The sequence below is a fragment of the Phocoena phocoena genome, chromosome 1 (assembly GCF_963924675.1).
Source record: "Phocoena phocoena chromosome 1, mPhoPho1.1, whole genome shotgun sequence".
NCBI classification, from domain to species: domain Eukaryota; kingdom Metazoa; phylum Chordata; class Mammalia; order Artiodactyla; family Phocoenidae; genus Phocoena; species Phocoena phocoena.
This window is the reverse complement of record NC_089219.1, coordinates 161490381-161504375: the sequence shown is the minus strand read 5'-3', so window position 1 is coordinate 161504375 and position 13995 is coordinate 161490381.

Genomic DNA, 13995 nt, shown 5'->3' with positions numbered 1-13995 from the left:
CCCTGGGATCTGACCTCCGAAGACTGAGCCTCAGCTCCCAGCCCCGCCTGCCCCGGCGGGTGAGCAGACAAGCCTCTTGGGCTGGTGAGTGCCAGTCAGCACCGATCCTCTGTGCGGGAATCTCTCCGCTTCCCCTCCGCACTCGTGTTGCTGTGCTCTCCTCCGCGGCTCCGAAGATCCCCGCCTCTGCCACCCCCAGTCTCCGCCCGCGAAGGGGCTTCTAGTGTGTGGAAACCTTTCCTCCTTCACAGCTCCCTCCCACTGGTGCAGGTCCCATCCCTATTCTTTTGTCTCTGTTTTTTCTTTTTTCGTTTGCCCTACCCAGGTACCTGGGGAGTTTCTTGCCTTTTGGGAGGTCTGAGGTCTTCTGCCAGCGTTCAGTAGGTGTTCTGTAGGAGTTGTTCCACGTGTAGATGTATTTCTGATGTATCTGTGGGGAGGAAGGTGATCTCCACGTCTTACTCTTCCACCATCTTGAAGCTCCTCCTATTGGGATTTTTAAAAAACAATCTCAAAATTCCAGAAAAGTTGCAAGTACAGGACAAAAAGGTTTTTTTTCCTGAATTATCTGAGATAAGTTGTTGACAAACTAGACAGTTTTTGAGAGTTTTCTATAAATGAGAATAAGATTCTGATCGAGCTATAGAGGTTAGCATCTTAGAAAAACAAGGGACTGTTGAAAGCTCTTCCTGAGAATGTGAAAATGCAGGCATCGCCTGAGGGTATAGGATGTTTGTGAAAAAGACCAGGAGACTTCTTGGGTCCTATCTCTACCATAAGCTTTGTGACCTTGGGTAAATCACCTCTGCATCCAGTGACAACTGGACTGAACAACTTCTGAGTTCACTTCCAACACAAGCATTTTGTGATTTTTATGTCTGAGGAGCATTTTTTTCCTACCATGAGGTTAAAGAGCAAAAATGATTCAGTCCTGTCCACCAGTGCCAAGTGCCCTTGCCCACTATTTGCCCCTGTGCTTGCCAACCTGTGGCCTTTGACAGGGCTTCCAGCCTCATCTTCCTCCAGCTGACCAGAAACCTCCTACCCTGCAGCCAAGCCAAGCCCATGGCAGTCTGTTCCTTCATGTCCCTGTGCTCATGCTACTTACTCTATGCCAAATGCCCTTTTGCCTTCCCCCCAGTGCCCTTGGAAACTTTCTGCTCATTCTTCCTGATCTTTCCAAGCATTTCCTCCTCTGTGCTGCTTGAGCATCTATTCATTCCCCTCAAATCTTTTCACATCAACATAATTGCTTCTTTATTTGTCATTCTCCCCACTAGACTCCAAATCTCTAGAGGAAAGGGCCTGGGTGTCTTCCTTTTCTGCAGCCTCAGCTACTGACACAGTGCTTGGCTTATAATAGATCATCCGTGGATAAATATGCCTTAAGAACTGTGGGCCAGATACTGTGCTGGGCTGGGTGGAGAATGATCCTGCTCTTGGGAGTTCTAGGCCAACAGGGGGAGAAAGATGATTAAATAGGCAATTGCCACGGAAGGGAAAGTGAGCAACAGTGTGGCAGAGGTGAGCTAGAGCTGATAACGAAGCTCACAGGAGGGCACCTTTCAGACTTGGAAAGCCTTCCATTAAGCTGGGTTGCCTCACACTTGGACTTCGCCAACAGTACCTTGCCAGGGGCAGGTGTTGAAGAAATGTGTGTGCTAGACTCTAAGCTCCATAAGGATTTGGACCATGATCACCTCATTCACTGATGTCTCTACAGCTTCTAGCACATGTGACACATTGTGGTAACCAATAAATATTTATGCAATGAGTGCATGAATGAACTAACAACCAGGTCCTCCTTTCTGTTCTTTTCACATGCTTTTCCCACCTTGCCTCTCACTTTCTGACTTGTCCTTGTCCAGAGATGCGAGCTAAAACTTACCTCAAAGAGGGTGGTGCTGAAGATCAAAGGCACTAATAAATATGAAACCACTTAGTATAGTATAAAGTGCTCTATACACATTACTACTTACCGCTTCTTCCCTTCCAAGGGTTGTGTTGGGTGCAGCCGTTCTGGGCTGACCTGGTTGGGGTTCAGAAGCCCTCAGGACCTGTTATGCTCCTGTCGATGCAGGAAAAAAAAAAAAAAGACTGAAGCATTCTCAATTTACCATTCTTTAGAAATTTCCTATGTTTTAAATAAGGACCTTAGAGATTTCTTCCTTTGCAACTAGAAAAGCATAATTCAAGGGCAGTAATTAGGGTTCATGCAGTCACTGCTCCTGTGGACAGTCCTAATGAGGATTTTTCTTTTTTCTTATTGAGCTCTCCCAAAGGGACCTCTTATTAGAGAAAAATGAGTTCCACAGTCATGGTGGGAGGTAGCCTGTATTAGTCAGGGTTCTCCAGATAAACGAAACCAGTAGGATGTGCGTACATACGGAAAAAGGATGTGGATTCACCACGTGGGTCCTGCAGGAGTAAGGAGGGGCTGAACCATGCTTAAATCACGAGTTGGGGCCGGGAGAAGGGACTGTCACTGGCCTGGAGCCTGAGATGGCTCAGGAGGCTGCAGAGAGGTGCACCGTGGAGCAAGCCCCTCGGCCTGTCTGTGCCTGAGTGACCTTAAACGTGCCGTTAGGGACAAGGAGATACTTCCGTCCTAAGAACCCCTGAACGGAAAAGTCCCCAATCCTTTGCCGTGACTTAGGATCGCAGCTGCTGTGGGACACAGACAAACTAAGTGGCCTCATGAGAGGTGTGAGAAGCCTGAGGGTTCAAGTCGCTCCCTTCTCCGGGCTGGTGCAGTGCCCGTTGTCTAAGGCGCTTACTCGGCCATTTTACAGCACAGCCTCCCCTGCCTATTAAAAAGCACGTGATGCTGAGTGAAACGGAAAAGGGCCGGGATGGATGAAAACATTCCCCGGGAATGGGGAGGACGGGGGAGCGGGGGCGCAAGAGGGCGGGTAAAGTCAGTTCAGCTTTTCAGGTGTCCAAAAAGGAAACTCCGGGGGCAGGACTCACGGGCTGAGAGAGGCTGTGGAGAAGGTAAAACCGGGGTCTCCTCTCAGCCTTGAAACCTTTCTTACCTCCGGCCTCCTCTCTACTTCTTAGAAATCCAGGCCCCTCAACCTGTCTGCCACTCCCTCAAGGCAGGCCTAGCTTCTAAAGCTAAGACGTTTCCTTTCTCCTCCACAGTTAAAACTTTCCATAAAGATCAGCAACCCGAGGATGGTGTCGTCTGATTAGCCAGCACTGAAGTTGTTCTGGCCGAGGGCAGCGGGACCGCCTGGGCGGGTGTGGGTTGCCGGGTAACGTGGGGTGCGCTGAGGCTGACGCTAGAGTGCGGGGCTCGCGGCAGCGCGGTCCCTGCCCCCAAGAGCTCCACGCCCTCGTGGACACTGAGGACTGCCGATCAATGGCGCGTGCGCCGAGGCAAGCATCGCCCCCACACCGTCTTCCTCACCTGGCGTCGGGGCCACGGGCTGGACTGGGACGCCCCGCCCTCCGCCCGGCTGAGCCGGGACCCGGGCGCTACATGCCCGTCAGTTGTGCAAGCTGTCGGATTCTTCCGCGGCCGCACAGGCCTTGAGGGTGGGCTTGCCTTTCCTCTGACAGGCACGTGCGAGTACACAGTGCGGTCTCGGGGCGCTGGTATTCGACAGACTCCATCTCCACCCTCACCCGGGTCAGCCGTGGCGCAGCAGCCGCAGGAGAGTCGAGAGCGCAGACCCGGCAGCGACCCCCACACCCTGCCCCGCGGGCCCTATCCTTTCCGCTTGGGAGAGCGGCGCGTGCGCAGTGGCCTGGCTGCCCCGGTGCAGCGCCTGCGCACCGGACTGCTCCCGGGCTGCTCCGGTACTTTAAAGCGTTCGGTGTGAACAGCGGTGCGCGGGAGCTTCAGGGAACACCTGCGGGGTAGTTAGTCCGCTTCTGCAGCGAAGTCTGGAGGCACCATCCAGCAGGGATACTCAGCACGTGAAGGACTCTGATCCGCACCAAAGAAGCCTCCGTAATAAGCACTTTAAATCTCATTATCTGAATCAAACCACGAGGCTCGTGTATTAATAACTAAGGCATTTTGAAATTATTTCTCTCAGTAAAATAAGAGAGATTGAAGACATGTGGTCGACTTGAAAAACATAAGCTGGACCATCATGGCCTGAGGTGGGTATCTGCATCCAGCAAGCCCAGGCCTGTCCGTTTGGAGCGAGGCCCTGGGTCTGGGGCTCCACTTGGTCCTGTGTGCCCTCCGCTGTGCCCTCCGCTCAGGGAAGGGCTGGCGGCTCTTGGAGCCAGCTGCCTTGCATCGCTCGACCGGGGTCTCCTCCAAGTGCCCGAGGACGGAGAGCAGGCGCGGCCACGGGAAGAAAGTTACACGTGTAACAGAATCCCACCACCTGGGCCTTCATCAATCATCCCACCTGGCAGCAGAGTTTAGGGAGTGGGGGACGGGCAGCCCGTCTGCGTCTAACAGATGGAGGCCACTGACCTTTATAAACCAATGGACAAGTGCTGAATGAGGCCAATGGGAGACGTGAAGGTTGTCGGAAGGGTCTTTGTTCTAATTATTAGAACAAATGCCTAGCACCCTACTACCTTACATCTGGTGAGCACTTGGCAGATTCTGACATCCTTCCGCATACAGTGTCTCCTTTCATCCTCAGAACAAGCCCGAAGGACCCAGGCCACACAGGTGACGCTTCCCTTCCACAGGTCTGGCTTCCCTTCCAGACAAGGAATCTGAGCCCAGAGATGTTCTGTGACTCCCTCAGAGTTGACTGAGGGACGCAGTTCTCAAACCAGCACCCAGGCTTCATGACTTCTTGGCTAAGAGTGAAGACATATGTCAGAATTCTCAGGGAAGTGTTCCCAAAACATGTATATTTATAATGTATATAAAAGTTCCTTTCTGAGGGTCATGACCCAAACCCTCTGTATCCTAACACTTATTTTGTGCCCAGCACTGTGCTTGACAGCTGGGGCCATAGAAAAATCTTCTACTCTTGGAAGAGTTGCAGAACCTGCCACCCAAAACATGCCAGCTCATTATGAGGATTATTTCGAGCTAAAGGTGCTTGAAAAACAGCAGATGCAAGAAAGATGTTCTGATCTCCCCTTTTCTTCCTGAAAACAGGAGGTATAACTCCCGTATGAAAAATGCCCTCCCAATACCCGGAGAAAAGAAACGTCCTTATCATCAGGGATAGGGAGTCAAGGCTGAGAGAAATCTGTACAAACAGACTTGTTAAAATAACTCATCTTCCTTTAGCCTCCTGACATATTTTAGTTCCGTTTCCACAGCTGCCTCTCTTTCTTCAGCAGAGTTTAAAAGCATTTAGGTTTTGCCACCTCTCTGGGTCTTCATTTTTTTATGAAGGCTCCCGTGGCACTTAAAGCTTATATTAAATAAATGTGTTTACTTTTCTCCTGTTGATCTGTCTTATGTCAATTTAATTCTAAGGCCCAGCAGTAGACCCTAAGAGGGTCGAGGTAAAGTTTTGCCTCTGCTACACCTCCAGAGCTTAATATTTAGGGACAGATACACCTGTCCTACATCAGGTACAAAGGAATAAGTAAGAACTTGGTGCGTTTTACAGCAAGAGCGCGTCCCACTTTGGAACTCCTTGATATATATTTGCGGAGTGAACAAATAAGTGAATCAATGAAGTAGGAGTTTAGAGAGGACGAGATGACTGTAAATGGGGCCATCAGGGGAGGCCTCTAAGTACTGTTCTGGGCGGACGATTAAAAATGGCCACTCTCCATGTGTATAAAACGACTTGGAATGTTTTATTCCTCTTGTTACAGCTATTTCACTTCTAGGAATTTATCTTAAGGGACTTGCCAGAGAGGCAAAAAAGATATATGTTCAACATGTTTATTATAGTGTAATTTATCATAGCAAAAAAGTGGAAACAATGTTAAGGTCCAATAGCAGGGAATTGTAGTACTGAAATGATGGTCAGTCTACCTGATGGAATATTCTACAGCCATTAAAATCAGTTGTAAGAGCACATGTTCTTGACTGGGGAAATATGTGTGTGTGGTAGAATTATTAAGGGGGAAGAAGGCAGATTCCAAAAAAGGGTTAAGTCAATGATTATCCAGAAGTTGTAAAGGTGTTTGTGTGTGTCTATTATGACAGTGGTTGTCTGGAGTGAGATTAAAGGTAACTTTTATTTTCAACTTCCAGCTTTTCAAAAGCCCAGTTTAAAAAAAATAAAGGCCTTTTTCTTGCTGGCTTTTCGGGGAACTTGGGGTTTGTGGAGCTCTGTGGTCTGGTGGAAAGCCTTTATTTTGAGTTTTTCTTCTGAGCACAGGCAAAGTGGTATAATGTACATGTCTGGACCTGGGACCGCTACGGAGGGAAGGGGCCCAAAGGATGGGCAGAACAAGGGCAATTTAACAATTACAAATGAAAAATAAACAGATGACACACTGTTTACCCAGCACATGGGAGGTACCCAGAGCAACTTCCTTGGGTGCCTCCAGGTCACTTCCCCTGATGGAGAGGTCAGGTGACTTGGAGGAAGAGTCTACCCCTCGGCCTCCTGGATTCTTCTCAGACTCTTGGCAAATGCAGGGAGAAGACTTACAAGCAAGGGCTGGAGGACCCAGCTGAATGGCACTAGGGATGGCCAGACCCAGCGGACAGGTTGGGGGCTCCATGGGGAGTGAATTTCCATCGCAGAAAAAAAGTGACTTGCAGGGTGACCTATACTTATTCTCTCTCCCTCCTCCCCTTCTCCTTGCCCTCCCAACCTTGGACCCAAGAAGACTCTTCTGGAGGTGAGGCCTGGTGCAAGGCCCCACACAGGGGAAAAGGGGCATGTGGTGGGGTCAGAGGTTGGCAAAAGAAGCTTGCACCCTACTTTGAGGAGGAGTGTGTTTGCCTCTTTGTACTAGGGTTTCGGTTTGCCAGCTGGTGTTGTCAAGGTACTGAGCTCTCGGAGGCCGGTGTCTGTCTTGTTCATCAGCCCCAGCAGTGTGTGACACAAAGCAAGTGCTCGCTAAAGATTTGTTCCATGATTACTTTGTAAATGGTGAGTAGGTATCCGCGTGCTGGAACACCACTCTTCCATCTCTAGGAGGCCTGAAGGCCAAGGCTGCTCAGTGGTAGAGAAGTCAAGTCTGTGTGTATTGTAAAGCAAGGGCACGGGTTTGCCTGGTGTGGGCCTGGTGTCCATTGTGAATTAGGGACTTAATCCCAAATGGGGCATTTGCAATGCAGACCTTTGGTTCTTTTGTTAAAGAAGTCTGACATTTCTGCAGACTCCTGCCCAGGTGTTTTCTGTTTCCTCTTCTTCTTCCAAAGGTGATCCTTTCATTCATGCATTCAACTAGTATTGTTTGAGTACCATGTTCCAGACTCTGTTCTAGACACTGGGGATATAGAAGAACAAGAGACACCCGTGGGTGCTGGGGCGCATTGGCTGCTGACAGGCCGATGTGTTTACACTCAAGTGCTCTGTATGTTTATAAAGGTTTTCTGGAAACAAAGCCTTCAACTGGAAGAGAGTGCAGAAGCATCAGACGGTGCAACAGGCCCTAAGTGAGACAGGACGGCATTTTCTCCACACAGATGCAGGGATGGAAGGGATGGAAAGGATGAAAAGCATAACAGTTATGTTAATAACACTTTGGAGAGTTTAATGGTTTAGGAGACAAATGCAACTAAGCTCATGTATTTGGTAGTCCTCCCCTGAGGGAGGGGGAAGAACAAGGGGTTAGAAGCAGCTCTAGGTGCTGCCTTTATGGTCTCTCCTCTCCCAGGGGATGGTCAGAGTTAGGTGGCCACTCCACCAGCTCTTCTGTTGAAGGCATTATGTCTAGAAAACCCTATGGCTCCTGGATTCTTAAGAACTCATGGCTTCTGCTACAGTGGCCCAAAGGGAGCCCACGAGGGTCTGGTCTAGCATTTGGGGACAAAAGAAAGGGGTAGCTGGAGCTGTGCGTGTCCAGGCCAGATCAGCAGAGTAGGAGATATGGATTCAGAGCAGGGCTGTGACCAGTCCAACAAAGCCATCACCACCTCAACACCTAGCTTCTTGACACGTTTCATGTGTGATCACCAGCCCTGTGACTCTCTGGGACAGAGCTCAACATCCACCCACCCCCGCCCGAGCTTCTGAACTTGTTGGGGGCCAGCCCCACAGTGGGAGGAGACAGGCCTCATCCTAGGAAGGCCCTGGGGCCTGGGAGCAAGTCCTCGGCCAAGGTGTTGCTCTAGTGAGAGGGATCCGCCCCAGGCCTTGAATTGTTTCCCCCTCTGCTCAGAAGGGTGAACTGGATAGAGGACTTCATGACTCTGAGTAGGAGAAAAGTGAACATTTAATGCGACCATAGTTTGATTCTTTTTGAACACCAGATTCTTTTTTGACAACATTTTTCACCTCATATGCCACAAAAAAGTCAGAGATCGTAGCCAGCAAACAATGTCTTCACACTGGAAATGGCACACAGCTTAATGAAGTCATGTCACCAGGTTTTAAGAACTATAACTTTCTTTTCCAGACTGTTCTCCAGGTAGCCTGCTCACATGTATCATGATCAAGCCAACAGCTAACTTATATCGCTATGCGAAGGCCCATACACAAAACCAGCCTGTTTGCAAATAGGCTGTTGGGACCTACCCAAGTACAGAATAGTTGAATTTCTGACTTTAACAAATGAATTTTATTAAAAGTTTTTAACAGCAAACACTTGTAAGCTAAGAACTTAATTTTTAAAATGGCACCAATCTTTTATCCAAATAGTGAATTTAAAACAATGACATTAAATACCACCATTGAATTTAAAGTAAGATTTTATGAACTTGTTTATGAATTCGCTGTTTCCGACACAATAAATGCACTTGGGCAGGTCTTGTCTCCAATTTTCAAATTGGCCCATTTCTACAGATTAGCATATTTATATACACATACATACATGACTAGAGCTGAAGGAACCACAAAGATCATTTAGCACACTGTTCTCCTTTTACAGATTAGAAAACTGTGTTCCAGAAACGTTGGGTAATATATCCAAGGCCATAGGACTATTGTCAGAACTGGAGTTAGAACGCAGGTTTTCTGTTCTATGTTCTTCCACCATGTCACATACCTTCTGTACACATGCATCCGTATACACCCCCGTGCACACACACGTCAGTACATCGGTGTGGTGTGTGTCCACATATCCACACAGACCTGGTGCAACAGCACCTCATGGGAAGAGTCCAAGATGCCGGACTCAGATCCCAGTTCTGCTATAAAACTACTCTGTGAACTTGGGCCAATCATTGGCTATTGACTTCAGTTTCTTCATCTAATATGATTATCCCCAGCTCCCGAACAGAGCTTTCATTTCTTCAAAGCACTTCCCATCAACTATACCATTTTCTCTTTACACTCTCCCAGAAGGGCAGCTATTATGACCCCCAACCTTCCATCGGGGAGCCTGAGGCCCAGCAATGTGAAGCGACTTGCCCAAGGTTGCATAGCGAGTGAGGAAAGCAGGCCTGGAGCCTGGTTTCCTTACTCTGAGCTCAAGGCTTTTTATCCTAGGTTTAGCTGCCTCTCAAATGAGACTACTGACCCCAGCCCCTCCTGGCCTCTCAGGGATCCAGTGAGGGGACAAGACGCTTTAAGTATTATGGGTTGTAAGACTCACTAAAGTGCTTTGGTTTGTCCAGAAAAAACAGGTACTATATATATCCAAGGTAAGGAACTTCAGTTTCCTCTTCCAGACCCCTTCAGTAACAGCAGGGGTGGGAGGTGGGACGTCTTAGGGAAATGTAGGAACCTAATACTGTCTGCAATTTTCAGAAATTTAGTGTTGAACCAGCAGGAGGAGGCTGGATCCTCCTTCACTCAGGCCTGTGGAGGCTGATTTCCAAGACCGTTATCATCAAATTCAAAAGGAAACGATCTTTTCCTTTTCAGCTACTTACTTTAGAAACAAATTAGGTTTTGAACTAAGCCCTGGACTTTGAGGATTGGATCCTAATCCCTGTTTTCCTGTTTTATTTCTCTTTCCTCCCCGCTGCCTGTGTCTCTGTTAACAGCGCTTGTTAGAGTGAGGAGAAAAACCAGCCATAGGCAGATCCACCAGACTTACACTTTGATGCATAGCACTTGGATAGCATTTCCAACCACGGTGTATAAATAAATTATAAAACACGAGGCGCCACAAAACAACATCCTGAGTTTACAAATAAATTATAACTTCTTCATAAACTGAATATGACAGTGTGGGGTGTTGGTTAGCAGTACGGGGAATGAAACAGTGAGCCTTTTGAGTTTCGAAGGTGATTTCTACATCTACATAAAATAGATGTGTGGGTGCCAGGATTTCAGCACTCGCCCTACACACATGGACGTTGGGAACCGCATCTAGAGAATATTGATTATATGCACTAAAGGTTTGATGCCACCTCAAGCACTTCAAGTATGTCCGCTATTATGGCATCATCTCTGGTTCCGAGCAGGGCCACCCCAATGCAGAATGCATTGTTTAGGGATGGATAAGCAGCTTCTAAAACTTTGCAAAAACTTCTTCTGAGAAGATGAGCTTCTCCTGGATTGGAATTATGCTGTTATCTGGAAATGAGGAGCAGCTCGGAATAGATATGTATTTTGTCAGGAAGATGGCTAAGGGACACAATTTGTGAGTTTTTACCCACAAATGTTGACAGATCTTTGCTGGAGGAGGAGAAAGAGAGATTATAATCCAAAGGAACACTATATTCTATTACCTGTCCACCCACTACTGCCCCCCCCCAAAAAATTTTACACTGAATAAATTCATGAATTCTGGTTTCAATTTTGAAATTAACTCATCTTTAGTAATTTCTGTTACAGCCCAAACCCTTCTTGGAATAGGGATTTAAAAACATTCACGACATCATTATTTATGGTGGGAGCCTTGATTACAGATCAGCAGTGGCCAATGACACAGGCAACTGTGTGTAGAGCCAGGGTAATAAACGCTTGGGCTCTTGCAAGCCCTGCCTCTATCCCAAGAAACCCAGATCAGACAGCTGCTTTTGAATAGGAACACCTAAAAGGCTGATGGATTAACCAAGATTCATGATCAGCCTCAGAATCAGAAGCCCAAAAAAGGGCTCTTGCTTAACACGAACAGAAATCCGAGAACCGGCACAAGATATATATGTGTTCGTGTCAGACTTTTTGAACCACTGCCCTGGATGGGTTTTGTGGCTATGATGTAGTCACCACCACCTTCCAGGAACACAAGACTCCAAGCTTAAGACTAATTTATGACAAATGGTGAGATTCCTGCCTGCCGAATTCCCCACTCTGGGCTGCATGGCATTTTATCCCAGCTCTCTCCTCTCCCCAGCATGGGGTCCCTTGTATGAGCCCCACCTGAGTCAACACAGGACCAACCTCTGCATTTACATCTCAAGCTCCCTACCTTCGGAATAGCAACTGCAGATAAAACAACAGACAGGATGTTTCGATTTCAAATCTGGAAGAGATGAAAGTTGGTGACAGCTTCCCCATGATGTAGAGGGGAATTCAAGGACAAGAATATCAAAAGTTGCAGCTCTCAGGTGGGGCTTGAGAGCCCAGGATAAAGCAAACTCTCACTCTGTGGCAACATGAAACACCCCTCATGAAATGCAATATGGATTCACTCCCCAGAAACATCACTATTCCACTTCTGGGCTCTGAGTTTTGCTTCCACCTCGCACTAAACTATTTGGAGAGGGGAACAGATTTCAGACAAAGAATTAAGGCTTCCACATCTAAACGTTAATTTCAAATAAATATTTTTCTGGTCCTTTCATTTGTGGATAATAAAATGGAATAATGGGTTCTTTGACATTCCCTTTGCCTTCCTAGGTTATCTGTCACCAAAACCACAAGGAGACCTCGACCTGCCTCACACCTGGCCATTGAATGAGGTGTTCTTCCGTTATTAGAACTGCTACAGAACAGCTGACCATCTGTACAATCAACTTATAGGTAGAACAAGGCAGAAGCACATTATAGCATAAAAATCATAATGTCTTCACACGGTTTACAAATACTTGGTGTGTTAAGATGTTTGTAGCTTACTTACGTTAGAAAAGAAAGGAAAAGAAAAGTAAGGGAAAAAGCCAATGGACAACCTCCATGCCAAGTTGTTCTCCTACACCATGGCCAAAAGCATCCTGTGAGAAGCTCCACGGTGTGGCATCTTGCGAGGCCAATCTGACTTGGTAAGAGAGCTCCTGGTCTCATTCAGCCCTTTGGCTATCTCATAAAGTTGCTACAAACATATAAAGCAGGTTTAGGCAGGAGGCAAGCGGAAGGCCACTCCCCTAGGAAAGTTTCCACTGATCAAGACTTTAATTTCTGTAGATGTTTCCACTTAGTCTCACTCCAGGAAAGGCACGAAGGCCCCAGTGCTGGCCTGCTAAGGAAGTCAGCACAGTGAGGTAACCTGTGGGAAAGATATGGCCAGGGCGAAAGCTAAGGACACTGATTACTAATCAAATGCGTTTGTTTCCAGCAAAGACTAGGATACTCACCTGTGACAATTCCTCAGTTAAAGGCTTTTCATGAAGTGGTGTATATCAAACCAGCAACCAAAGAGGTGCCAAATGGAAAATCCAAACAAACTCAACAGATTGGCATCCTTTGGGGTCCAGAAGCTTCCATTACGCTGCTGTTGAACAAGGCCATTAACACAAGTGCTGAGACCAGAGGTGCACCCAGAGCCATGGGGCTGCCCTGCAGAATGAGGTTAGGGTGTGGGACCCCTGCCTTCCAAGGGGACAGACACACTTGTTAAACTAGAGGGGGAAATGATCCGCTCTGGAGTAACTTTTCACCGTATTATAGCCCGTTTCAGCTATCGGATGGGAGTGCAGCTTCTATGTGCACCTTTGCATAGGAGCGCGCTCTAACCAAACACAGAGCCAGACTTGTCATCCACAGAGCTGGCTTCCAGTCTAGGGGGCTGACTTGCCAAACAAAGCTAATGGGGCCATCTGTGCCCCGTTCTGACCAGTAAAGGACTGGTACTATGAAGCTCACAAGACTATGTTTCCCACTTACTGAGTTCAGCTGAGCTGTGCTGGGCTACACGTGTCCTGAAGAGCATGGTCAAAGAAATGCAAAGGTTCCTTTTCCTTGGGGAGCAGTTGGGGCTGAGGAGCTGGTTAGCCAGGACTGCCTCACCTGGAAATAGGCTCATGGAGATATGCTGCATTTGAGGGCAAAAAGAACAGGGAAAACCCTGGGCACCGCTATCAGTGGGCAGGCTGCAGGGGCCTGGGAGAGGGCCCTGACCTGGAAGGTGGGCGAACGCCCTGCTGTTCCACAGCTGTTATTAGACAATCCCTGGGTTTCCATCACTAAAATGGGTATAATGGTCCCTAAGGGAATTGTGGCAGGGATGAACATCTCAATTTGAGAATGAGGTCCAAAGTCAAGCCCTGTACATCCATATGCATGAAACTCTGTGCCCTGCCTTGCTACAGGTGTGTGATGTGTGACAGGAAAACTTTCTCTGCCTTCAGGTGTCAAGGTTGAGTGGCCAAGCCTAGTTGTTTCTTGGGATGGAGGCTTTGGTCCACACGAGGACTGGGACTTCTTGCATTTAAGCAGCACCCTGGGCAAGAGAAAAGTTGTGCAACCTCACATCCATCCTTGTTCTGGACCAATACTGTTGGGGTCTCTGAGCATCTACAAGCCCAAGAAGGTCTCCAAACTGGGAAAAATCCTCTGCTCTAATAAATTTGCAAAACTAGGGAGCAAAAATATATGGCTCTGCTGAATCGGTTCAAGGTCTCAATCCAGAGTCTTTGGAATAAAAATGAATATGAAAAGTGTTATGAGGGCCATGAAAACCCTAGATTCGTGGGTAAAGGAACTAGTATATGTGTTCAGGATGTGTGAGGGGAAACTATTCGGAACAAACATCCCACCCAAAGGGTAAGCGGGGCCCAGGTCACAGAGGCTCCTTTCCCCCTAGAGACGCAGCCCTTTCTCCTCTCTTTTCTCTCCAGCTCACGTGCACCTGCTCCATGATCGACCTCCGAGTCTGCCCGCT